Genomic DNA, 26818 nt, shown 5'->3' with positions numbered 1-26818 from the left:
ACCATTCTTTACTACATGGTTTTAGTAACCAAAAGTTACGTCTACTCAGAATTCTCCGATAGTGTCTTTAAATTCAATTTGTTTGGGTTTGGTTATTTATTTTTTTTTTTTTTAAATATTATTTTTTTTTTTACAGTTCTGGATTTTTGAAATGAGGAATGCTTGTTCGTAGTATTTGGATTAATCGGACTACTTCTCTCATCTCTAGTGTTATTTGCATGTTTCAATCGATGTAACGTCCAATCTTCTTCACATTTATAAGTTGTCATGTTTGATATTGGCAAATGTCTGAGTAAAGGAAGTTTTGAAGGCAATAAATATTAGCCATGAAAATATTTTATCTAATAAGTAATATTCATATTGGAAAGCAAAATATTATTTTCTCATTTGGTGTACAAATTTTAATGTAAACACAAAACTAATTTTTTTCTCACCTATTCTGCTTAGTATTTTTATTTATTTAATATTGTTGAGCTGAATCAAATATTTATTATACTAACAAAGTACAGTATCTGGAAAATATCATATAAAAAATATTTTAGACTTTAGTGTGAAGTTCACTTACTATAGCACTTAAATGATCTTGATCATGTGATGCAATGGGGGAAAGAGGTGGCTGGTTACTTTTAATGCATCTAAAGCCAAGCTTTTATCTTTCCATCATCAACACTCTGGTCTCCATCTGGCATCAATCGAAATGAGTGACTCTCGTTGTGACAAGCTTCTAGGTGTGACCTTTACTCCTGATCTGAGATGAAACACGTACATCAAATCCGTTACCAAGGCTGCTGGAAAAATGGTGGGATTGTTCTACCGCTCCAGTAGATATCTCACTTCTAATGCAATTCTCTACCTGTATACGAGCCAAGTACGTTCAAGGATGGAGTACTGTTGCCACATTTAAGCAGTAGTTGCTAGAAGCATCTTATTCTGCCTTGACAGAGTTCAAAATAGACTTTGTAGCCTAGTGGGGGATGCCCTTTTCTCGTCCCTGCAACCTCTTTCCCACAGAAGAGACATTGCGGGCCTGTCTCTGCTTTATCATTATTTTCATGGCAAGTGCTCGTCTAAGCTTCAATCTATGCCCCCCCCCGCCCCAGCCGGCCTTACTTTCACAAAAAACACTCTAGTTGAAGCCACTATCAATAATTTCCCCCTCTCTTTATCTGTGCCTAAACCTAAATGTAGATTCCGTAAACAAAACTTCTTTCTTAGAACTGCACGCCAGCGGAACACTGATCTGTTTTTCTGCTTTCCAACTGACTACAATATAGTGGTCCAATGTGAACAAATTCTTGATGAGTCATCCACTTAAGTAATCGAATTTACTCAGTTCCCATTACTAACGATTACTATGACATTTTCCCATTGTCTACTGTACACTCATTAACCCTTATCCTCGAGTGGTTTTCGAGCCTTGATAAGTGGTGACTCCTTTGTAAAAATAAAAAAATGTAAAATAATTTCCAACTTTCTGACTAGTTGCTGACAACATATATGATAGCATGAATATATTTTTTTTTTTTCATTTCCAAAATGGTCGCCATTTTTTAAATTAAATATTTTTTCAGAACTACCAATATCTATATATACTAGCAAAAACATGCCCCCCTCCAGTCACATATTAAAAAGCTTGGTACTTAGACAGTATAAGAACTGTGTTCTCATCAGAAATGTCGGGATGGTTTATGGAAAATGCTGGAAAGTGGTGAACAAAAGTTCTGAGATTATTTTTTTGCGCAAACCATAGCCAATTTTTTCTTTGAAAATTATATTATTTCTATCAGTACGCAAATAATTTAATGAAAAATGTAAAATGAAAATAATCTTCTTGAATAATTATTGGACAATTTTTATAATACTTTTAGAAAATTAAAATTCACACTAAGAAAATTAGCCTTCATTGTAAGTTTCATGAATAAATATTTATTTTTTGAATAACGAAAAACTGATAGAAAAGATTTTTTAATTTTTTATGATTTTTTCTTATGAATTTTTTTTTTTTTTTTTTCAAATAAAGATAAATATTTAGATTTTTTTTATAATAAACCAATGATAGCAAAATAATGTTTTCTTTATGATTTTTTTTTTTTTTTTTGTATTAGGGTTAAGGTGCTCAGTGTTTTGTAACCTTCCAGCATTTTCCATAAATTGACCAGATGATTCCAATAACAGTACACACACACACACACACACACAGTGCCATATATATATATATATATATATATATATATATATATATAATAACACACATACATACAAGCATAATGCTTATATAACCGAGGTAATGATTTATCTTAAAAACAAATATTTCAATAAATTTCCATGCAAGTTATGTTCAATTTATTAGAATTTGCTAAATATGTTTATTTAATATTTTATTCATCAGTTCTAATCAAATGTTGTTAATATTTTTTAAAATATACTGAAATATATATATTGAAAATTTAAATTGAAATCTTTATATATTGTAATTGTTATTACTACTTTTTATCTTCAATACATTGCTTGTATTTGATTTTTAAAAATAAAAAAAATAAGACCAAGGAAAATGTTGATCAAAGGGAGACAATTCGAACACAACTGTTATTTGCATGAAATCTAACTGTTTAAAATCATTTTAAAAAGAAACAAAGCCGATAGCCATTAGTCGCTTGCTCTCGTGTAATGAATGAATGCGTGAATGTACGATTGACATAAAATTCTTAAAGATAAACTAAAATGACCGAAAATTGGGCTGAAATGACTTAAAATGATTTTAATGAACTTAAGGATGAATTGAATGACCTTAAGAATGGCTTGAATGCTTAAAAAATAACTGGAATCCTTCAAAAACAACTTGAATGATCTGGAGAATGACTTGAATGGCTTTGAGACTGACTGGTTGTAAAATTGGTGATCATTTTACATTAAATTAATACAGAAAAGTGATCCCTCACTTTATATCACAATAAGTACAGCATGTGGTAAGAAGAGATACTACACTTTGATCTTGGCCAAAAGGGCAAGAAAAACTTAAAAAGCTAAGAATAGCATCTATTAACAACAGACCTTTGATCTTAACCAAAAGGCCAAGCACAAAAGTGTTACAGACCAATCGACCAACCAACCGACTTATAGAGTCGCTTGCACACGACTAAAAACAATAAAAGAAAGATAAATGCCAATGTTCACAAAATTAAGACTTTAAAATTTTACTCTTGGACGATTTTAAAGATAAAATTTGACAAATAATGTAATCTGTTAATGTTGAAGTTATTAGAAACATCTATCTTTCAGCATTAAAATGGTTTTAAAATAAGATATACAAAGTTGTCAAAATGCGAGTGTGACAACTGTAGAGTAATGTACACACATGTCAGATATAATTATACACTAGATAATTACACTCACATCTAACACAAATATTTTTAAATGCACTAAAGGTTTCTTTCTTGTGTGTGTGTGTGTGTGTGTGTGTGTGTGTGTGTGTGTGTGTGTGTGTGTGTGTGTGTGTGAATGCACATAAGAATACAGAGTTGTTTCCCTTGAGTTTCCAATCCAACTTGAAATTGTACCAATTGATTGAATATTTTTAATAACGTTAAACTCAACATCTGTAAACTATATTTAACAAAGTTATATATTTGACTGAATACCGAACAAGAAAATATTAAGTATTAATATTAGTATTTACTTTTTAAATATTTTTGTTTCATTGTTACCTCGGATTTAGGGTTAACGTTTGGATTATGGAGGCCATGTTAGTATTTTGAAGTCATTTATTAACCTAAATGTTTGCTTTACGTCCGAGCAGACAATCTTTTTTCCTTCATTTGCATTTGTCAATAAAATTTTTGGAAATATTGATTTTTACTCAAAAAATAAACCTGAATGAATTCTGTATAATTTTAATTAATTGATACTACTTCAAAATAAATCACAACTTTATAATATATAAAAATTGATAGAACATTAACTCTATAATAATATATACGAAATCTGCAAGAATTTAAATATATTTAAGCATACTTTACAACCAGACTACGCCAGGCGTCCCTGTTAGCTTGGATAAATACCTTTGCAGTTTTAACAAGAGCTACAATAATATCAGAGCATCTCCATTTATGTAGCACATCTACAGAATGCCAACATCAACATATTACATATGAATGAGTCCCCTGTGGAATTTCCACAGATCCTGCTAGTTAATTATTTGTTGTAATAAAAAAATGCAATAGCATAAAGTAATCAAATAAACTAAAAAAAAAATAAAAAAAAAAAAAATTGTGAAATTAAATCTGCTGGTATACATTTTCGTTTTTTTTTTTCAAAACAAGTGAGCCATTTTAATCTTTTATGAACAGTTGACAAAAAAAAAAAGGAATGAAATTACTTTGTGACTCTTAAAAATTTTAACATAATTTGAAAATATTTAAATAGAAAGTCATTTATGACTTTAAAATTATTTGTAAATCATCATGTATTAAAAGGTTAAAAAATTTTGAAGATGATTTATATCTACTAATAAAGATTTTAGTTGAGTTTGGTTGAATTAATTTGGTCTGATTTGGTCCAGTTAATAATTTAGACCAAACAATATCATAATAATTAAAGTAGCTTTTAAATCCCTTTTTTTTTTTAATTTTTTTTTTATTATTATTTGGTTAAAAAATCATAGTTAAAAGAAAAAGTGATTCCTGGGCAATAGTAGGTAGGTTCAGCGAATATATATATATATATATATATATATATATATATATATATATATATATATATATATATATATATATTATTTGTTTTTGTTAGCAATACTTTCTTGAATGAATTCAAGTATTTATACGAAAGTGCATTTTTACCTAAATGCTTGTTGGGAATAATTTTCCCATTGACCAATCTGGTACCCCCTTTTAATGGGGAGCAACATATATATTATTTTTAAAATATAATTATCCACTGACACGTGTTTCGTCGTCCACGACTCATCAGAGTGGCTGAATTTTAAAATAATATATATATATATATATATATATATAATATATATATATATATATAATGGAGTCAGATATTGCTTCATTGCCAGGTTCAAATCTCCCAACCGGCGGTAATCGTGACACTCTGCACTGATGATTTCCAATGAATGTCTAGTGTCTGTAAGTATTAAAAAAAATTATTATTTTAATAATATAATAAATAGGTGTTAAACAAAATTAATACAAGTTCATTTAATAACATCCAAGATGAGAGCAGGAAATTAAACTAAAAAACAAAGCAAAAAAAAAGCACAATCTAGAAGTTGTCAAAATAATATCTACAATAAGTGGTGAAGACACACCTAAAGGCTGGAGGCTATATCGGCTGAAATATTGTGAAAATAACATTCAAGATAAGAAAAGTAGTCAAAATAATAAAAATGATCAATCTTCATCTAAAAAATTTAAGGATGTATATTGCAATATTCTAACAAAATAGTTATTATTTTTGCACTTCCAAAAAGTAGTTGGCACAATATATAATCTCATATTATTACATTTTCATTAAAAACCAATATATGGCTGATTTTATGAAACTAAATTTAAAACAATAAAAAGCACATTCTGCAAGTTTCTATTAAATATTATGTATTCTAAAAATTTCTTGAATGTGAAGAAATGCATTTTCTAAGTATATATTTTGTAAGTGTATTACAAGATTATAAGTGTGTGTATATATATATATAGATAGAGAGAGTTTTTTTTACTTTTTTTAGATTACTGTATAAATATTAATATTTATGTTCATTTTAAGTTTACAAAAGCTTTTGGCTTGTAAACTTAAGTTTAACTTCCTAATTATATATATATACATATATATATATATATATGAGAGATAAAATTGTCAAATTATGTTCATTTTAAATCGCAACTCAAGTTCCCATTTTATTTAAAAATTTAAAAAAAGATTTTGCCTCCTTCAACCAAGGATAAAACAGATACGACACTTAATCCCATCCCGAAGGCTGACGTGTAAATAATATTCACTACTCAGATCAGTTCATTGATTTTTAGATTTTATTTAGATCAAGAAAAACATAACTTATCCTCCACTTTACCACAAAGACTAATGTGACTAATTTGCATATTTTTATATAAATGAATATATATCCGTCCTGTCACACAAAAGTTAGTGTGTACAAAAAAAAAAACATGCATTTTTCTAACCTAACAGCAAAACTATTTCAAGTGGTGAGGGAGGGGAGGTGACAAAACAACTTGCTGCTTGAAATTGAATTCAGAAAGAATCCACCATTTTAAATTAAAAGTTGGTGTTATTTTTCTTAGGTCATCAGAAATGATAATAATTTATATATGAAAAATTAACAGAAAAAATTCTATGCTTTTATGCAAATATTACTGTGAACACTTGAGAAGCCTTTTTTTTTTTTTTTCTTGAATTACACTATTGTAGCAATATTTTTCGACATAACACACGCACATTTATACCTCTATACATATTTTCTTCAATTTGGTTGAAAATTTTCAGAATTCATTTAATGAATTATTTTAAAGCACGTTACAAATGAGCAGGAACGTTTTTTTTTTTTTTTTTTTTTTCTTTTTCTTCATATTTTTCTTTTTTTAGTATGTTGGTACTTTTAAAAAACAACTTTATGTAGCATTTATAACGTTTTAAGTAAGGGACAAAAAATAATGGAAGCCTCCACAGCGGAGCTTAAACATCAGTAAGAACCTCCCAGCATGCTTCTCCACCTACTTTAAGGTCGAGAGATTCTAAACTTAGTAATTAGTCAAGAGATATTTTGAATGATTTTTGTTGTTCAGTTGATTCTGAGTTCTCTCCCTTTGATTAATGTCAACCGCTTTTCAAGCTCATTTTTATCAGCTGCAAAGTAACATAATGAATACAGATCATCACTTGAACAGATTTTCTTGTTCTTCTTTTCAAGATATTAACATTATAACAATTGTAAGTTTGATGGGTTTTTTTTATGGAAAACATACGTTCATATGATCTCGAGTTTGATTGGTTATATTGTTTTCCAATCAAAATATGTTGTGTTAACCAGACATCTGATGATCACTTTCTTTCCCAACATACTTAATTTTAGCAGAAAGACAATATGTAATAACTGAAAAATTGCAGTTTTTTAAAAGATTATGGCATGTTGAATGTATCTGTTAAAATCAGTCTAGACTTACATACAAAGTAAAAAGAAAAATTCTTTGTTTTTTTCTTTAATTATTTAGTAAAAAGAACATAGTTTAAAGAAAAGAAAAAGTGATTCCTGCCCGATACTTGGTAGGTACAGTGAATATATATATAAAGTGAAAATGTGTGTGTACATTTCTCTACCAAATAACTCTGTCAATTTTCGGTCTACAGACTCAAAATTTGACATATGGGGCATTGAGATTTGGGAAAATCTTTTTAATCAGGTTTCGGCCAGAAACTTTGCTGTTAAGGGGTCAAATTCAACATTTTGACCTTTGAAAACTCTACCAAACTCTTCAGCCAATTTTGGGTCTAAATACTTGAAATTTTAGATATAGGTTACTTGAATATGGATCTTACTTTATAATTTTGTTTGGACCCAAAACAATAAATGCTAAGGATTCATAATTGGGGTCAAAGTTAAAATAAAATTGACCTCTGCGGTTTCTACAAAATTACTTAGCCAATTTTTGGTCTAAACATTTGAAATTTTGCATAAAGTGTCTTCAGACATAGGGCAAGCTTTATAATCGGTTTTTGGGTGAAAAGTTGACTGCCAAGGGGTCAAAGTTCAAAAGATTTGACCTTTACAATCACTAGCAAACTATTAAGCCAATTTTGGGTCTAAATATTTTAAATTTTACATAAAGGATATTCAGACATGCAGCAAGCTTTTTAATCCGTTTTTGGGTAAAAAGTTTGTTGCCAACAGTGTCAGAGTTGACCTTTGGAGGCTCTATCAAATTCCTTCGCCAATTTTGGGTATAAACACTTGAAATTTTAGATGTAGGTTACTTGGACATGACTCAAACATTTTAATTTGATTTGAGCCCAAAACAAATGTTACGGGGTCAAAATTGGGGTCAAAGTTTTTAAAAAATTGACCTCTGCTGTCTCTACCAACTTTTCTCTATGGTAAGTTAAGGAAGCCTATTATATAGAAAGGCATTACCATGCATATGCACACTTTTTAATATATACATAAAGTTATGAACAGTACATAGGGCCCGAGCAAATCCGGGCTGAACTGTAAGTATATATATATATATATATATATATATATATATATATATATATATATATATATATATATTAGTAAATATGAGCTAAACAAAATTAATAAATTAATACAAGATCATTTATTAACATTCAAGAATGAGAAATATAGTCAAAATAATAAAAATTATCAATCTTCACCTAGAAAATTTCAAAACGTATTTTGCAATATTCTAACAAGATAGTTATTTTTGCACGCCTAAAAGTAATTGAGGCAACATATAATCTCATATTATTACATTTTTATTAAAAAGCAACATATAGCTAATTTTACAAAACTAAATTGAAAAAGCACATTCTGGAAGTTTCTATGAAATATATATTCTAGAACTTTCTTGAATTTGAAGAAATGCATTTTCTATTTATATATATATATATATATTAGTTTTTTATTTGGTTGGGATTACTGTAATATTTATATTTACTTTAAGTTTACAAAAACCGTTGGCTTGTCAACTTAATTTTAATTTCTTGATATATATATATATATATATATATATATATATATATATATATAAACATAATTTGTCAAATTATGATAATTTGACAAATTATGTTCATTTTAAATCACAACTCAATTCCTGTTTTATTTAAAAATTTTTAAAAAATTTGCCTCCTTTGACCAACAGATACTAGATTTTAATACTATCCTGAAGGGCAAGGGAAAATAATATTGGTCCCCCCGATTTATCGGAGAGGGACCTATGTATTCAGTGGCTTCCGTGTGTCCGTTAGTTCGGACTATTGCCAGATAATCATCCATTAATTTTTCCTGAAATTTTGCCACAAATTTTATTTCATTAAATAGATGTGAATAGTGAAAAAACTTTTTTACAAAAATTCCAGTTGCATTCCTAGGGGCTGAAGAGGTCAAAAATACTCCAAAATGGCACATTTTGCCCCATAACTTTTGGTCTATCCATAAGATTTTTTTGAAACTTGGCCAAAATGTGGAGCCCATTGGTCTTAATATAAATCCAATATGGGTGCCCCTGGCAAAATTCTGGTTATCGTCCCTGGGGACTTTTAGTGCTAAAAACACCTTTTTGTGGCTCTTTTTTCATATTTCTCAACAATAATGTTATATGTCTGATTATATAGTGGTTTTTCACGATGGTCAACTCAAATATACATGTGTTAAGGCCTGAAACTGCACCGTTATCCATTTACACTGGGATTCCGCGTCCCCAGGTGCTTAAAAGAGGTAAAAAATGTCCCAAAAATGACACTTTTTGCCCCATAGCATGTGATCCATTCTTTAGATTTTCCTGAAACTTGGCCAAAATATGGAGGCTATTGTTCTTAATATAAATTCAGTATGGGTGACCCTGGCAAAGTTCTGGTTCACATCCCTCTGGGAATTTTAGGTCTAAAAAAACATGCCTTTTTGGAGCTCTTTTTTTTTCATATTACTCAAGAACTTGATATGTATGTCTATATAGTAATTTTCCATGGTGCGGAATTCAAATATACATGTCTTAAAGCGTGAAACTGCATCATTTGTCCATTTTTACTGAGATTCAGCATTTCCAGGAGCTCAAAAGGGGTCACAAATGCCCCAAAATTGCAAAAAATGACACTTTTTACCCCATAACTTTCGCCCATCCATTAGATTTATTTTAAACTTGGTGAAAATGTGAAGGCAACGTTGGCCCTTCACACTTCTCACATTCATCATTACTTCACTATTTTTTGTGGCGTCATCTCACCTGCAGCACAAGAGGTGGGCTACGCATGTGCGGCTTGTTCTTCATTCAAATCAACTCATTGATTTCTTTTTAGTTTTTATTTAGATTAAGAAAAACGTAACTTATCCTCCACTTTATTAAAAAGACCAATGTGTACTTATTTGCATATTTCTTTATTAATAAATATATATATATATATCCGTCCTGTCTCATAAAAATTGGTGTGTACATAAAGACATGCATTTTTCTGACCACACAACAAAACCATTACAAGTGGTGGGGGGGGTGACAAAACCAATAGCATGTCAGACTTGCTGCTTGAAATTGAATTCAGAAAAAATCCACTATTTTAAATTAAGTCAACAGTTGGGGTTATTTTTCTTAGGTCATCAGAAATGATAATAATTTATATATGAAAAATTAAATTACAGAAAAAATTCTATGATTTTTATGCAAATATTACGGTGAACACTTGGGAAGGCTTTTGTTTCTCGATTGTATTGTAATATTTTTCATCATAACATAAACATATTTACACATCTATACATATTTTCTTCAATTTAGTTGGAAATTTTCAGAATTTATTTAATGAATTATATATTTTATAAAGCAAGTTAGAATTTTTTAAAAATGAACATCATTTCAAAAGAGTTAAAGTTTGATTTCATATATATATATATATGTATGTATATATGTATTCATTGTAATAATTATATATTTGGAATCTTCAGTTAGATCAACAGAAATGAGCAGTAATGTTTTTATTTTCTTCATTTTTTTTTTTTTCGGTATGTTGTTACTTTTAAAGGGCAACTATATGTAATATCGATAAACGTTTTGAGTAAAAGACAAAAAATAACAGAGGCCTCCAGAGCGGTGCTTAAACATTGATAGAACCTCCAGCATGCTTTTCCACCCACTTTAAGGTCGAGAGATTCAGAGGTATCTAACACCGGTTCTAAACGTAATAATTATTCAAGATATTTTGAAGTCAGTTGAATGATTTTTGTTGTTCAGTTGACTCTGAGTTCTCTCCCTTTGACTAATGTCAACCGCTTTTCAAGCTCATATTTATCAGCTAAAGAATAACATCAACAATGAATGCAAATCATCACTTGAACAGACTTTCTTGTTCTCTTTTTCAAGATATTAGAATTATAACAGTGTTAAGTCTTATGATTTCTTATTAAAAACCTACGTTCATATGATTTCGTTCGATTGGTTCTGTTGCTTTCCAATCAAAATATGTGTTAACCAGACATCTGATTATCACCTTCTTTCCCGACATACGAGGTATTTTCAATAAGTTTCTAGACTTTTTCATATGGCCACTTCTATTGATAGTACATGCATGAACCTTTAGTCCCCTTCAAAGTAATCGCCTCTGGCTGACCATTCTAACAATTTCTGGAAGGTCCCATAGAAGTTCTCTTGCGTGAGCATGTCAATGACGTTCATCATAACCTCTTTCATCTCTTCAATTGTCTCCTAACGACAGCCTCCAATGTTTTCCTTAAGCTTAGGGAATAACCAAAATCACAGGAAGCAAAGTCTGGACTATAGGGAGGGTTAGAAACTGTTTTGATGCCCATCTTTGTCAAATAGTCTGATCTTCTCTCGGCACTCTTGAGATAAACTTTGCACAAATCTTCCGCATCTTCAGTTTCTTGTAAATAATTGTATGTACAGTTCCCACACTGATATCAAAGGGTGCACTTATTGTCTTGATCATCATACAACAGTCCTTATCCATTAAATTCTGTATTTGGCCAATCAACTCTGGTGTTCTGACTTCCTTACTCTTCTTACACCTCTCATTATCCCTCAAAGACACCCTGCCTTCATTGAATCTCTTATGCCATCCAAAAACTGATGTTGATTCATACAAGATGATCTAAGAGCAGTCTGAAGCATTTCATATGTTTCAGTGACATTTTTTCCAAGTTTAAAACATAATTTTATTGCATATCGTTCTTCTAAAGTGTCTTCATGTCCAGATTGCATTTTGAATTTCACCAACTGTGACAAATAGACTTTAGTAGGGCATATTCCAATTTCTGCTTAAAATCTGAAATCATAAAAATAGGTCAGTCATCTCATAAAATGTGTAGCAATAACACACTGAATTTTAAAAAGTCTACGGCAGTGTTCAATGGCTGTACAAATAAAGTCTGGAAACTTATTGAAAACATTTTGTACTTTAGCAGACGATATGTAATAGCTCAAAAATTGCACTTTTTAAAAAGATTATGACATGCTGAATGTTCAAATCAATTTAGCATTACATATAAAGTAGGAAAAAAAACACTTTTTAAATTAGTAAATTAGGCAATATACTGCCATAGCTCCAAAATAGCTGGTGGCCGATATAAAACTGGGAAAAGTCACACGAAAAGACTTAAGTTCTTTTAGTAAGTTATATTAAATAATTTATTTAAAACAATTTAAATATTTATAAAAACATTTGTTTCATAACATTTTTTTGTTTTAATTATTTTTGTATAACTTACTAAAAGACATGATTACCCGTTTTCTTTATATATATTAGTGATAGGATGATTCCAATATTTTTCCCAATTCCAATACAATTACAGATTCCCTACTAAATTCCTGATTCCGATTCTTCATAAATTTCTAAATATAAAATTATTTTTTCCTGATTACCATAAAAACTCGTGTAGGTGATCTATAGATTTTAGGTTTACTAGTAGTTGAAAATCTAATTTATAAAACTCACTACATTTGTCTGTCTGTCTAACTCCATATTTTCAAACTCTATCTTTTCCGAAACTAAAAGATGTAGAGCAACACTAGGGATCTCAAATGATTGGATTTTTATGGACCTCTGCTATCTCTACCGACTTTTCTCTATGGTAAGTTAAGGAAGCCTATTATATAGAAAGGCATCACGGTACATATGCACACTTTTTAATATATACATAAAGTTATGAACAGTACATAGGGCCCGAGCAAAGCTTTTATGGGTCTTTAGCCGGTTAAAATAGTTTTTAATTGGTCAAAAATGGGTCAAAATGGAAAAAAATTGTTAAACATTTTGTACATTCATCTTAGTTTATTTTTAATTTTTAATCAGTTCGTATGCGTGTCACGTTGGTACAGTGGAAACGTCACCAGCTTTAAATGCTACAGTTCTGCTTTCGGTTTGGATTCTAGCTGATAGCATCCAAATACTTTATCTTTTACTTTAGAAATCACGATTCTATAATATATATGAAATATGGACAAATTAAAATATCATATTTAAGCGTGTTTTATGACCGGGCAAAACCAGTGTACCACTATATCCAGTGGTGAGGGCCCCAGCTTGTGGGCTTTGGGGAGTGTGGAGCCACCCTTTAATTACCATTGCTCCCAGGTCCACTCTGACCCGGAGTGGTAGTACCTGTTAGGATCCCAACTATGGGTTAAATAGAAACTGACGTGAAAACAACAAATATATTCTATTAAAAAAAAAATTTTCTTCAAAATCTTTGGATTCGGCATTAAATAACCCGAAAAGGGTTGATATGCTGTAAAAACAAAAACAACCAACCAACCAAGATAGAAGGTTACAAAGCCATGCTAGGCGGGTGAAATTATTGCATTTTTAATGGATTGTTTTTTATTGGTCTTTACCTTGTTAAAATATTATGTTGGTGCAAAACTGATGTCGTTTTTGACATTCAACTTTGTCAAAAAACGACATTATTTTTGTACCAACCTAATAGTTGCTCACAGAAATGGTTGAAGTAGTTTATGATTTGAAAGCCTTATTTTTTGTGACGGAAGGAGGGCAACTATTTTTTAAGGAATTAAATATAATTTTTTAATCTAATCTTAACTATAATTTAACTCTTTGCATGTTTAGTGTCATTTGCTTATTTTTTTTTTTCATGCATACAAATTATAAAATGCTTTGGTTATTTCTGGGACTGATTCAGAATTCACCGTCAATATTTCTGATTGACTTTTTTCTGTGAATACTACGAAATGTTGCATCCTTCTACCTGTTCTACAAGTACTTTAATGGTGAATGCTATGACAAACTACAAGCACTTGTACTCCCTCTATGTGAATACTCCCAACAAGCAGCTAAATCCCACCCCTTCACAGTAGAGATCCCTAGGTGTAAGAATGCCTTCTACTCCAATAGTTTCTTCCTCAGAACTGCTAGACTTTGGAACTTCCTTTTGGGATTCTGCTTCCCCGATAGTAGCCCCCTACTTCAAAGTGGCACTGTGCCTTGTTTAGGGTGAAAATTGAATTAAAAAAAAAACAATATTCATTTATTACAAGTATTTTTTCTCATGCTTTATTTATTCTAGGGTCTGATTAACAAAGGTCCCAACCCGTTTGTCTGAATTAAGTATGGATCTGTTCAGTCCTTGTAGATCATCCTTTCAGATATTACCTCCTACTTCAGTTACTGATTGGTCTATTGAAGATAGTTTTTTTCCTGATTCAGACAATCTAGCTCAAGCACAGTAGGTTCTCAACACTGCATATTTTTTGTTTAGTGTATTACCGTCCTTGGATATTCCACTCTTCAACTGAACATCCATTCACGCGAAATCATTTTTCATTTTTTTCCTCATTCCCTCTGCTTCATGTTTTTTTTTTAAATTTTAGCAAGTACGCTCTATGGCTCACTCACAGTTTCATTAAATACTTTACAAAGTTGATTCTGCATTTTGCTAATTCCTCCCCTCTGATGAGAAGGAAAGTATTTCTTTTGAAAATCCACAGATTAAGGACAATCTACTTCTCGAATTGAATTCCTGGTGGAAAGTACTCACTTTCTATCTCTTTTCATTCGGATGGTCTTTTAGGGGATATGTGGACTTATGGTTAAGCGAGAGTATGTTTTTTTTATGTAAGAAACAAATGATAAAAATCAAATAGTGAAATTGAAATATGCGACACACTAAATATTATAAGAATGTCATATCTAATAGAGAATTGTCTTATATGCGACGGATAATTTGCATGGTGGAGCTATGTGGATAAATCATAACAAATGAGTATTTATAAATAAAAATAATCATGAAAAGAAACAAGTCTGACAGAATGAGAAATAAAAAAAAAAACAAAAAAAAATGCCTCGCTATTATTGTACTTAAGAATTTTTTTTCAGATAAATACCCTCTCTTCAAAAACAGATTTTCCTTTTTTTTTTTTTAGTTGATTACATGTGAACACCTTGAAATGGTTTGATGTAAAAAAAAAAAAAATTATTCTAGAATCTTCTGCTATTACTACTAGTTCTACTGTGTAATCGATGACAGAAAAAAATAATCCACCTGTGGTCTAAATTTTGCAGATCTTTTTTGCAAATATTAATTCGTTTTGTAAATTTTGTAGAATGTTTTTGAAAACTATTTTATTGCAAATTATGAATATACTACTAGTAATGATGACAATGGTACAAGTAATAATGAATGGTTCTTGTCTTGGGGAAGCTCCGTGTCTTTACAAGCTTTTTGAACTGGCCTTCACTCCTGATCTGAAATGGAACACATACATCAAATCTGTTGTCAAGATCGCTGGAAAAATGTTTGGATCATTCTACCACTCCAGTAGGTCTATCACTGCCAATGCTATCTTTTATCTGTATAAAAGCTAAGTACGTTGCAACATCTGGACAGGAGTTGCTCGGCACACTCTATTTTGCCTTGACAGTGTTCAAGGCCGGCTTTGATACCTAGTAGGTGATGCCCTTTTCTCCACAACCTTTTTCCACAGAAAAGGCGTTGCGAACCTGTCTCTGCTTTATTGTTATTTTCATGGCAAATGCTCATTTGAGCTTCAATGTATGGTTGCCTCCTTGCCAAACTTTCACAAAAAAACACTCAACTGGCTATAACCAATATCAACAATTTCCCCCCATTCTCTATCTCTGCTAAGTCTAAATGCAGATTCGATGAACAAAGCTTTTTTCTCTTCTGTAGTACAACAGGGGAAAAAGGTGGTTAGTTAATTTTGATGCATAGAAAACCAAGCTTTTCTCCTTTCATCATGTTATTGCAAATTATGAATATACTACTAATAACGATGACAATAACCAATATATACTACTTATAATGACAATAACAGAATATACTACTAATAATAACAACAATAACAATATACTATTAATAATATCATCCTTTCATCATAATCGCTCTGATCTCCACCACGCTCCAATTGAAATGAATGGCTCTTGTTTTGGGGAAGCTTCATGTCTTGACAAGCTTCTGGGACTGACCTTCACTCATCTGAGATGGGACACATACATCAAATCTGTTGCCAAGATTGTTGGAAAGATGGTTGGATCACTCTACCGCTCCAGTAAGTATCTCACTGCCGATACGATCCTCTATCTGTATAAGAGCCAAGTGTGCCCTACAAAAGAGTACTGTTGCCACATCTTTGCAGGATCTGCTCAGCATGCCCTATCCTGCCTTGATAGAGTTCAAAACAGATTTCGAAACTTAGTAGGTAATGCCCTTTTTCCCCCCTGCAACCATTTTCCCACAGAAGAAGTGTTGCCAGCCTGTCTCTGCTATATCGCTATTTTCATGATAAATGCTCGTCTGAACTCCAATCTATGGTCCTCACTTGCCAAACTTTTACAAAAAAATACTCGACTAGCTAATATATGATTTTCCCCACTATTTATCTGTGCCTAAATGTAAATACAGATTTCCAGAACATTCTAACTGTAATCTCCGAGCATATTCACTTGACAAAGCAGGGAGAGTAGAGCGGTAGCTCTAGATATATCTAAGGCTTTTGACAGGGTTTGGCATGAAGGTCTTCTCAGGAAAATCAGATCATACGGTATCACTGGAAGAATACTTAACATAATTAAATCCTTCTTAGATAAGAGAAAAATCCAGGTTGTCCTCGATGGTCGTACATCTAAACAATATAATATAAATGTGGGAGTGCCTCAGGGGTCTATCCTTGGACCTCTATTATTCCTAATATTCAGAAATGACCTCCATGACAAAATTGTCCGTGAGATGGGTATATATCTTGATGACACCACACACTATAACAGACACGACAGGAAAACAAATGAACACATATCTAAAGAAATGGCAGAAACACTAGAGGATGACTTCCAATCTCTAGTGGAATGGGGACAAAAATGGATGGTCACATTCAATGCTGCCAAGACTAAACTTGTTTCCTTCAATAACTACAAGAAACCTTCTCTACCACCAATAGCAATAGCCAAAGACTCTTTATCTGAAAGTACATCTTTTAAACGCCGCGGCCTAACGTTCACAGGAAACATGAGTTGGAACAATTACATTGAGAGCATTGCGAGGACCGCTGTGAAAAAGGTAGGTTCTCTTTACCGTGCTAGAAAGATACTAACGCCTGAAAGTATCCTGTACCTCTATAAGGCCACCATTCGCCCATGTATGGAGTATTGTTGTCATATTTGGGCTGGTGCATCTGCTACTAGTCTCTCACTCCTAGACAAGGTTCAAAAGAGATTCGCCAACCTAATAGGTCCTGAACTATCATCCAAGCTTCAGCCTCTGTCCCATCAATGCAATGTAGCATCCCTCTGCCTGTTCTACAAGTACTTTAATGGTGTATGTTCCGACAAGCTGCAAGCACTTGTGCCCCCTCTACGTAAATACCTCCGACAAGCAGTAAAATCCCACCCCTTCACAGTTGAGATCCCTAGATGTAAGAGAACCTTCTACTCCAGTAGTTTCTTCCCCAGAACCGCTAGACTTTGGAACTCCCTGCCAGGTTCTTACTTCCCCAACTGTACTGACATACAGAAGTTCAAGTGTAACGTGAACCGACATCTTACTGCCCAACTCCCCACCTAGTACCCCTGTAGCCAGTGTCCCTAATAGTAGCCCCCTACATCAAAGTGACAATGTGCCTTGTTAGGGGTGAAAATGTAATAAAAAAATTTTTTAAAAAGAACTGTCTGCCTTTGGAATACTGTTCCGCTGGCATGCTTCCCAGCTCAATACAACATGGTAGCCTTCAAATCTAATGTAAACAAGTTCCTGCTAGGTCGTCCTCATAAATAATCAAATTCCACCCAATTTACATCATTAAGGATTATTTCACTACCACCTTACATTCATTAATTCTTATCCTCGAGTGACCTTTAGACCTTGATAAGTGGGGACTCCCAAGTAACAAAAAAATAAAATAAAACAAAAAATAACAACAATAATAGAATATATTACTACTAATAATATTTATATTAACTATCAGGACCTGTGCAAATGGCACAGGGGACTCATTCATATGTAATATATTGATGTTGGCATTCTGTAGATGTTCAGCGTAAACGGAGACGCTTTGACATTATTGTAGCTCTTTTGTTAAGATTGCAAAAGTATTTATCTAAGCTAGCAAGTACGCTTAAATATGATATTTTAATTCTTGCAGATTTCGTATGTATTATTATAGGGTTAATGTTCTATCAATTTTTATATATTTCAAAAATAAAAAATATCCATATGACTTGGGTGCATCAGCTTGAATCAAAATAGAATCCCAAACTTATGAATATATATATATATATATATATATATATATATATATATATATATATATATATATATATATAGTTCCTTCAGCTATAATCGAAATCAAAACCAAAACTTATGAAGAATTCTTGATAAAATTATTTTTTAAAAATAGATTATTGAAGTGTCATTAGCTATAATCGAAGCCAAAACCAAAACTTATAAGGAATTCTTGGTAAAATTATTTATAAAAAAAAAAATAGATGACTTAAGTGCCATCAGCTATAATCAAAACCGAAATCAAAACGTATGAAAAATTCTTGGTAAAATTATTTATCACAAAAAATGAAAGTACATAACAATTAAACGACCAGGATGTAAGCATGACACAGAAAATAACACACACGCTATCGTATTAATATATCGATAAAATTATAATAATAAAAAATAATTAGCATAATGAAACTAATTATAATAATATCTACACAACAAAAAAAGTGAAGTTAACAATGTGAAAGAAATGAATAAAGAAATCATTTCTTTATTTCAGTCGAATGTTTGTAACATTTTGCAATGTTAACGTTGAAAGTGTAACCCTTCTATTCTTAAGAACACATTTGAAATGTGTATATCTGCTAAAATAATTGCGAGAAAGAAACCGATGCACTCTTTACAGAAAAATTAAACAGTGATTCAGTTGAGGAGGATTTCTTCATAAGTTACTGAAGAGATAAAAAAAAAGTATATAAAAAGTATAAAAACAGATACTGTTGTTCAACGTGAATGCTGCTATTTCATTATTACCTCCTTTCTTGGAGGTTAGACACAATGTCAGGTGTACGTTTTAATGACAGTGTTTCTGTTAGAATAAACTGGGTTCGAACAGGTTTTCAGTTTGCATCAATTACTATTTATTAGCCACAGTCAAAGAAAATAGAAAAAAGCTGAAGGAAATCAAAATTTATGAATGTGTATTTCGAAAAGTAAGTATCAATGGCCAAGAAATCAAAGGTTGAAGTAATGTGAAACGAACGTATTTTTAATTGGAATAATCTCATAGTTTTTTACTTTTTTTGAGATCATGTATGATAAAGTTATATATATATAAATTATAAGAAAGTTACACAATATCGGTTTGAATGAGTTTTTACCTGCATAAAACGGTGCATTTTCGGAATGTAACTTAGAATAGTAGCATGAACGGTGTTATGCAAAGTACGTGTTAGCATATTCTAAATGTGATGTCAGTAATCGTAGTCATTGTAGTAATCTATATATATAAAAGTGAAAATGTATGTATGTGTGTTCGCTTTTTCTGTATGTCTACAAAAGGCTTTTTTCAGAGAAGCGGTCGGTCGGTCGGTCGGTTCACAACTTTTTAAAACTTTTTATATCACATATAAATCGTAATATCTCACAGTTAACAACGAAGCTCGCCTGTCTATTTAATTTGCTCAATTTCGGGTAGATAAATATTCAACATTTGTCGCCGCATGTGGGTTAGTCTTTTTCCTATAACATCTTGGGAAAATACTATCCCGCAGTCAAACTTGACCTCATTAACTCATTAAAACGGGCACTTGCCAAATCTAAGTAATACAAGTAATTAAATAAATTCAAACGTGTTTCCGTTAGCATCTCGCGGTGGGGCAATGGTTAACATCGCACTTTTTTTTTCCCTACTTTAATTTACAAATTTGCCTCAACGGTTCGGGTTCGATCCTCATACTTACCTACCAAAACATTTTTTTTAACCCCACCCCCACCCCCGGAGTTTCCACACACACCTCCAAACACCTGGGCAATGCTGGGTACCCCTCGCTAGTCTTCTATATATATAAATCCCAAACGTCTGTGTGTATGTATGTTTGTATGTAACGCTAAAACTTTTGACAGACACAACCAAACTTGACAAATTTGGTATCATATTGAAGCCGCATCACCCGGATGACAAATATCGAAATTTCACGTCAAATGAACCCCTAGAAGTGGGTCAACTGATCAGTTTTCTTCAAGGGGGGCCCCCCAAATCCCAAAAGTCTGTGTGTATGTATGTTTCTATGTAACGCTAAAACTTTTGACAGACACAACCAAACTTGACAAATTTGGTAAAGCCCCATCACCCGGATGACAAATATCGAAATTTCACGTCAAACGGACCACTAGAAGTGGGTCAACTGATCAGTTTTCTTCAAGGGGGGCCTCCCAAAAACCTGTCATTATCTATGAACAATACCAGTCCTAGGGTAGATAAAACAAATAATACATAGAGATGAAAGATTCCTCTCCCCTAAGAATAAAACATATGTTCAATATCTGCTTTTGTTTTTTCATTGTTTATATGGTCCCGAGCAACGCCGGGTAGCCCTGCTAGTATATATATAAAAGGCAAAACGGCTGCGCGCATTTTTGTATGTCCAGCAAGAGCTTTTTTCGCGGGGTTCCTGGGAGGTTAGGGGGCTACTATTTTCGAGAATTTTTTATATACTCCCTAGATTATAATATCTACGATTTGTGAACGCGCGTCGTCTCTACATTTATTTTGATCAACTTTTATAAAATTCACACTATTCCATCCTTTCGCGTGTTTGTTGGTGTTTTTCGTATAAATAAAGCGAAACTCATCAAAGCAAAGCAGTTAGCGGCCTTTCGTGCTGGGACGTCTTGAAAGCAATTAGCTTTGATCAATGTGGGGAAAACCCTTCATATCAGACAATTGCTATTCATTTGAGAGTTCCCCCTTTTGAGGGGGAGCTTGGTTTCCCTAACATCAGAAAGCTGAACTGGCCTTCAGCCAATGTTCATTTCTGCACTTGCATATTCACTTAGCAAGTCAACTTTTTGATTGACATCAATAAATTTGAACGTTTTTCACTTCCTATGGCTTCGTAGCATAGCAGTAAGATGTAACGTTTTCTTTCACTTTCTTTTCCGGCTTCAGGTTCGTCACGGGTTCAAGCCTCCCTCCCTACTAACACTTTTTTTTCTTTTATATCTCCAAACACTTGGGCAATGCCGGGTACGCCTGCTAGTAATTATATAATAGATTATTCATTCATAGATTAACAGCCAATAAAAGCTTAGACAATAAACATGTTCGTCTGAACATGATGAAACATTCCAGCTTTTGTATAAACCGGATTTTAGTTTTATTTGTTTGTTACACGACTGGTTATACAGTTGAACCCAGACTACCAAATTTTATATATATATATATATATATATATATATATATATATAATTATTTACTATAATCATTATTAAATACCTACAGACAATAGGTTTTTCATCCTTTCAGGAATCATCAGTGCAGAGTGTCATGATTAACGCCGATCTGAAGATTCCAACCCGGCAACGAAGCCATCTCTGACTCCATTAGCAAAAATCGAATCCATTTGGCTGCCGTCAACTACGATAAATATTGTTGAAATTTAAGCATTAATTTTTTAATGTTTTTAACATGTCAGAGTGATCTAATCATTATATGATGATCTACGCATATATATATATATATATATATATATATATATATATATATATATATATAGGAGCGGTAACAAGTTGTGTGAAAGAAATGTAAGACAATGGATATGGATGAAAACTCGGATGTGGAGAAAATATATTCGGATGCTGAAGTTATTGAGGTTATTCAAAAGCTTTGTTACCTAGGTAATACCACTGGAGCAAATAGAAAAACGGGTGCTAGTATGAATTCAAGAATTAGGAGTTGATGGGGTGAGTTCCGAAAGCTTCTACTATTACTATCCAATAGAAGGTTAACACTGTAGACAAACGGAAGAATCTCTCAAGTATGTATGTTCAGTGTGATGCTGTATAGAAGTGAAACATGGCCAGTGAGGGTTGCGGGCATGCGTTGCATGGAGGGAAATGATTTGAGAATGATCCAATGGATATGTGATGCGAGTCTTAAAGACTGGCTTAGTTCTGATAACTTGAGAGGAAGATTAAATCTATGTACCGACTTTAATGATATGACCACATTGAAAAAATGGATGTGAGTTCTGGGATTAGTTTGTACAGCATAATCACATTGACACACCGTTTCTCGTCAGATCACCGAAGTTAAGCAACGTTAAGTCTGACCAGTACCAGATGAGTGACCATTTGGGAATTCTAGGTGCTGTATGTGCTTTCCGCTTATCTCGGCATTGTTTCCAGTCGTCCTGAACCTCCACTTGCCACTGGTATTCAACAATGTCGACTCAGGAGAGGTGTGGTTGGAGATTGCGTGACTTTTGACACAATAATTTCACATGCAGGCACTCTTACAGTGGGTATCCATAGTCTGTCAAGACTGAAGGAAGCTGCTTTTTTTTCTTTTTTTTTTTTAATGTAGAACAGTTGAGATAGCGAGGTCAGTTCACATGGCAAAGCTAAGAAAAATATGGAAGGAAGTGATAAGGATAAATATGAAAGAAAGATGGGTAAATAAAGTCCAAATCAGAGAGATAGGTTAGTTTGGAAATTCTAAAAACCATCCCACACATTCCAGCATGTAAAATAGATGTTAAGCTAAAGATGATGATGACAACAACAACTCAGTAACAACAGACGCCAGTCGCTGAGGTCACGGTTTTGAATCTTCCTAACAACACTTATAAGTTGTGCGGATGACGAAACATGTGTCTGTGGATATATAAAGTATCTACTTCCAAAATGTTTCATTAGATAATGTATATTTATGTATCATCTCTCTGTAATATTTATTTTTTAAGGGCAGGTGATATCTATTCTATATTAAAAAAAAAAAAAAAATCATTGATTATCGATGAGTAAGTTCTGGAATAGAAAAAAGAAAAGCGAACGAATCTTTTCTTATAAAAATTCTGAATGAAAAATATTGATTTTGTTGTATCGCTGAACTCTAAAGTTATTTCTAGCAGCTTTTTTTTTTAATCAACTCCAGCCTCAAAACGAATGGAAACAGTCATTATTCTGTGAATCACGCCTGCAATTTTTTTTTTTTTTTTTTTTTTACTTTCGTATTTTTTAATCTCAGAATATGGACACAGTTATTATGCCTCCATTTTTTTATGCATAGAAAATATTTGTTACTGTGCTATATTTTTATTTTATTTTTTTGTTTTAGTTAGAAATAAAATGCTGTCTTGTAACAAAAAAAAAGATACACAAGAAACTAAGAATTTTTCTTTGATGTTATAAATATTGCAGCTTCTGCTCTATAATAAAGATCAATGTGTATTTGTATGTCTCTATCACTCTCTCTCTCTCTCTCTCTCTATATATATATATATATGTGTGTGTGTGTGTGTGCGTGTATATGTGTGTGTCTCTCCCTATATGTATGTGTGTATGTATGTATGTATGTATATATATATGGGTGAGTGTGTGTATGGGGAGAGAGAGATGGGGGAAAAAACAAACCAAGTAATATGTCCAGCAATGTTTCAAGTTTTACAATAAAAATGAAACATTAATCTACATATCTTCTCTATATAAAAAAAATGAACTCATTTTTCCCCGTGTGAGTTTGACCTTAATAGGATTAAAAATCACAACATTACATTCAAATGTAATGTCCCCACACTTCAGCACAGGATCTGAGGTGTGTTATAAGCCTACTAACCTTACAGTTCCTTGATATTCGTACATTTCTATATTTTTTTCCGGTGAGAGTTCACTGCCACAATCAGTTAGAATCAATGGAAGTTGTAAAAATTTTTTCTCTCTATTCGATTCATACTCCGCCCGTGACCACTTAACACCGCTGTGGATACGTCCACAGGGGAATATACGAGGAACACCGGTTTGAGTTCTTAGTTGCTTAAACAAGGCCGATAGCCATTAGTCGCGTGCTCTCATGTAATGAATGAATGCATGAATGTAGGATTGACATGAAATTCTTAAAGATAAACTAAAATGACCGAAAAATGGGCTGAAATGACTTAAATAAATAAAATGTAAATGACTTTAATGAACTTAAGGATGAATTGAATGACCTTAAGAATGACTTGAATGCTTAAAAAATAACTGGAATCCTTCAAAAACAATGTGAATGATCTGGAGAATGACTTGAATGGCTTTGAGACTGACTGGTTTCAAAGTGGGTGATCATTTTACATTAAATTAATACAGAAAAGTGATCCCTCACTTTATATCACAATAAGTACAGCATGTAGTAAGAACAGATACTACGCTTTAATCTTGGCCAAAAGGCCAAGAAAAGCTTAAAAAGCTAAGAACAGTATCTATTAACAACTGACCTTTGATCTTAACCAAAAAGGCCAAGCATAAAAGTGTTACGGACAGACTTATAGAGTCGCTTGCACGCGACTAAAAATATGGATTGGCATTTTTCTGTCGGGTGAACGCGACTTTACATTCCGGTTATTCTGTCAGTTACTTTTTTATAAATTTCTTCTTTTTTTCGCTTTTTTTCCTCCCTTTATATTTTTTCTCTTTTTGTAGGTGGGTGGGGGTGGGGGTGTGATTCGAAGGATTAATTAAACGAAACGAACTAACATTTGATTCCAGTTTTTACAAGAAACTTTAGCAGTCAGCCGCCAGCGTTCTTCAAATCTTGCACCGATTAGTCGCTTTAATATTTTATTTACTGCTGACTTCCTATTTTCGGAGTAGTTAGTTATTCATTATTTATTTCTATATATTGCATTTCTGAAAATTTCATTAGCACAATTACTACTATAATACGCTATCGATATTGGAATCAGACGACATTCAAATTGGTTAACAGCGACCAACATTAAAAAAAAAATAAAAACCACGGTCAGTTTTCTGGTTTTATTTATTCATTTTCGTTTTTCTTTTACATTGAAACAAAGAAAAATAAATAAAATCTAATAAACATATTTTCATTATACACGGTAAGTTTTATGTTTTTAAATTTTGTTTTGCCATTTTAAAAAAAAAAAAAAAATTAGATTTAAATAAACATTTGCATTTTACACAGTAACTTTTTTGGGTTTTTTTTCCCCCCTTCTTTTCCTTTGGTATTCTTTCACGTTCGTTTTGTTTTTTATTCCTTTCAATTTTACGTGTCATATATTAGCTAAACCAGGGCGGGGGGGGGGGCATCTATAAATATAAAAGTTAAAATGTGTGTGTGTTTGTGGGTGTTCCTTCACCCTAAACTCGGCCTCCTCCTGCTACTACGACAATGACGTCATGTTTGATCTAGAAAACGTTGACGTTAGTTTCAACCACCTGCAAGTGTTTTTAAAGGGTTGATTTTATCCGTTCTCAATTGTCTCTTTGGCGTAGAGGTAACATGTCAGGCATTTTTTTTCTGCCTTAGCCTTCATGCTTCGAGTTCGAACTTGTCTTCCTACCTTAACTTTTTTCCTCTTTTACACCTTTTTTTTCCTTTTTTTTTTCCCTTTTTTTTTTCCTTTTTTTTTCCTTTTTTTTTACATTTGTTCGCGGTTTTGCTTTGTTTTGGTTTTTCCAATTTTTTTATAACATTGTGTTTTTTTATAATATTAAAACAGCCCCCCCCCCTTCCTACATACACGCCTCCAAACACCCGGGCAACGCCGGGTACCCCCACTAGTATATGATAATATATACATGTAAGTAAAAACCATGTCCGACAAAACCATTTTAAGTGTTTAGGAAAAGTAAGAAAGCAAATAGCAAGTCATACCATTCCCACCGTCTGAAATGAATTCAGAAAGAAATCATTCTACTCTATTTCCATAATAAAACGTTTTCACTTTTTTCTTTTCTCCTTACTTTCTTTTATTAAACTTTCACGTTTGAGACTTTTTATATGTTTTTTAATATTACACATTAAGACATTATTATATATTAATATGGGTGAGAACACTAGTGAAGCTATTTGAGTAATTGTGAACACTTCCATAACCAGTGTTTAACCCATATGAAAATGTATATTATTTATTTTTGAACTTAGGTTTTCTGCCTTTGAACGTCAGTACTTTCTTTGAATTTTCACATATTAAAATGATTTTTATTAAACAAAAAACAAGAAATTATGGTTAACTGCAAACATAAATACTTGCTTAGCTATTTAAGTCCAGATTAAGTAAACAAAAATTAATAAATAAAATGTAATAAATAAAAACTAAATAAAAAAAACAAATGTCCAAATAATTAACAATCAATGTTATTAAATAAAACAACAGAAAGCAATTATTCATTCGTGATCAAATAATTAAAAATTACTATATATATATATATATATATATATATATATATATATATATATAAGCAAATTATTAAATATGGATTAATAATTCTCAGGTCTTCCAGTTTCCTCTTTACATAATAACAGTTTTGATGATCGGTAAAAAATGTGAAACTGCAATAAAGTTTTGACAGTTTATTTTTTATTTTTTAAAATATTTAATTGTATGAATATATATTTAT

The 26818-nt window shown here is 32.0% G+C and overlaps 1 pseudogene; it reads right to left on the bottom strand.

Moving 5' to 3' along the window:
* Positions 1-24511: 24511 nt before the first annotated feature.
* Positions 24512-24637, bottom strand: LOC145243257 (U2 spliceosomal RNA; annotated as a pseudogene).
* Between the last annotated feature and the right edge of the window lie 2181 nt (positions 24638-26818).

The sequence above is a fragment of the Euprymna scolopes genome, chromosome 21 (genome assembly GCF_053919585.1).
Source record: "Euprymna scolopes isolate OS-2025 chromosome 21, ASM5391958v1, whole genome shotgun sequence".
Taxonomy (NCBI): domain Eukaryota; kingdom Metazoa; phylum Mollusca; class Cephalopoda; order Sepiida; family Sepiolidae; genus Euprymna; species Euprymna scolopes.
The sequence above is the reverse complement of the archived record's forward strand: the minus strand, read 5'-3'. Positions and strand labels throughout refer to the sequence as shown.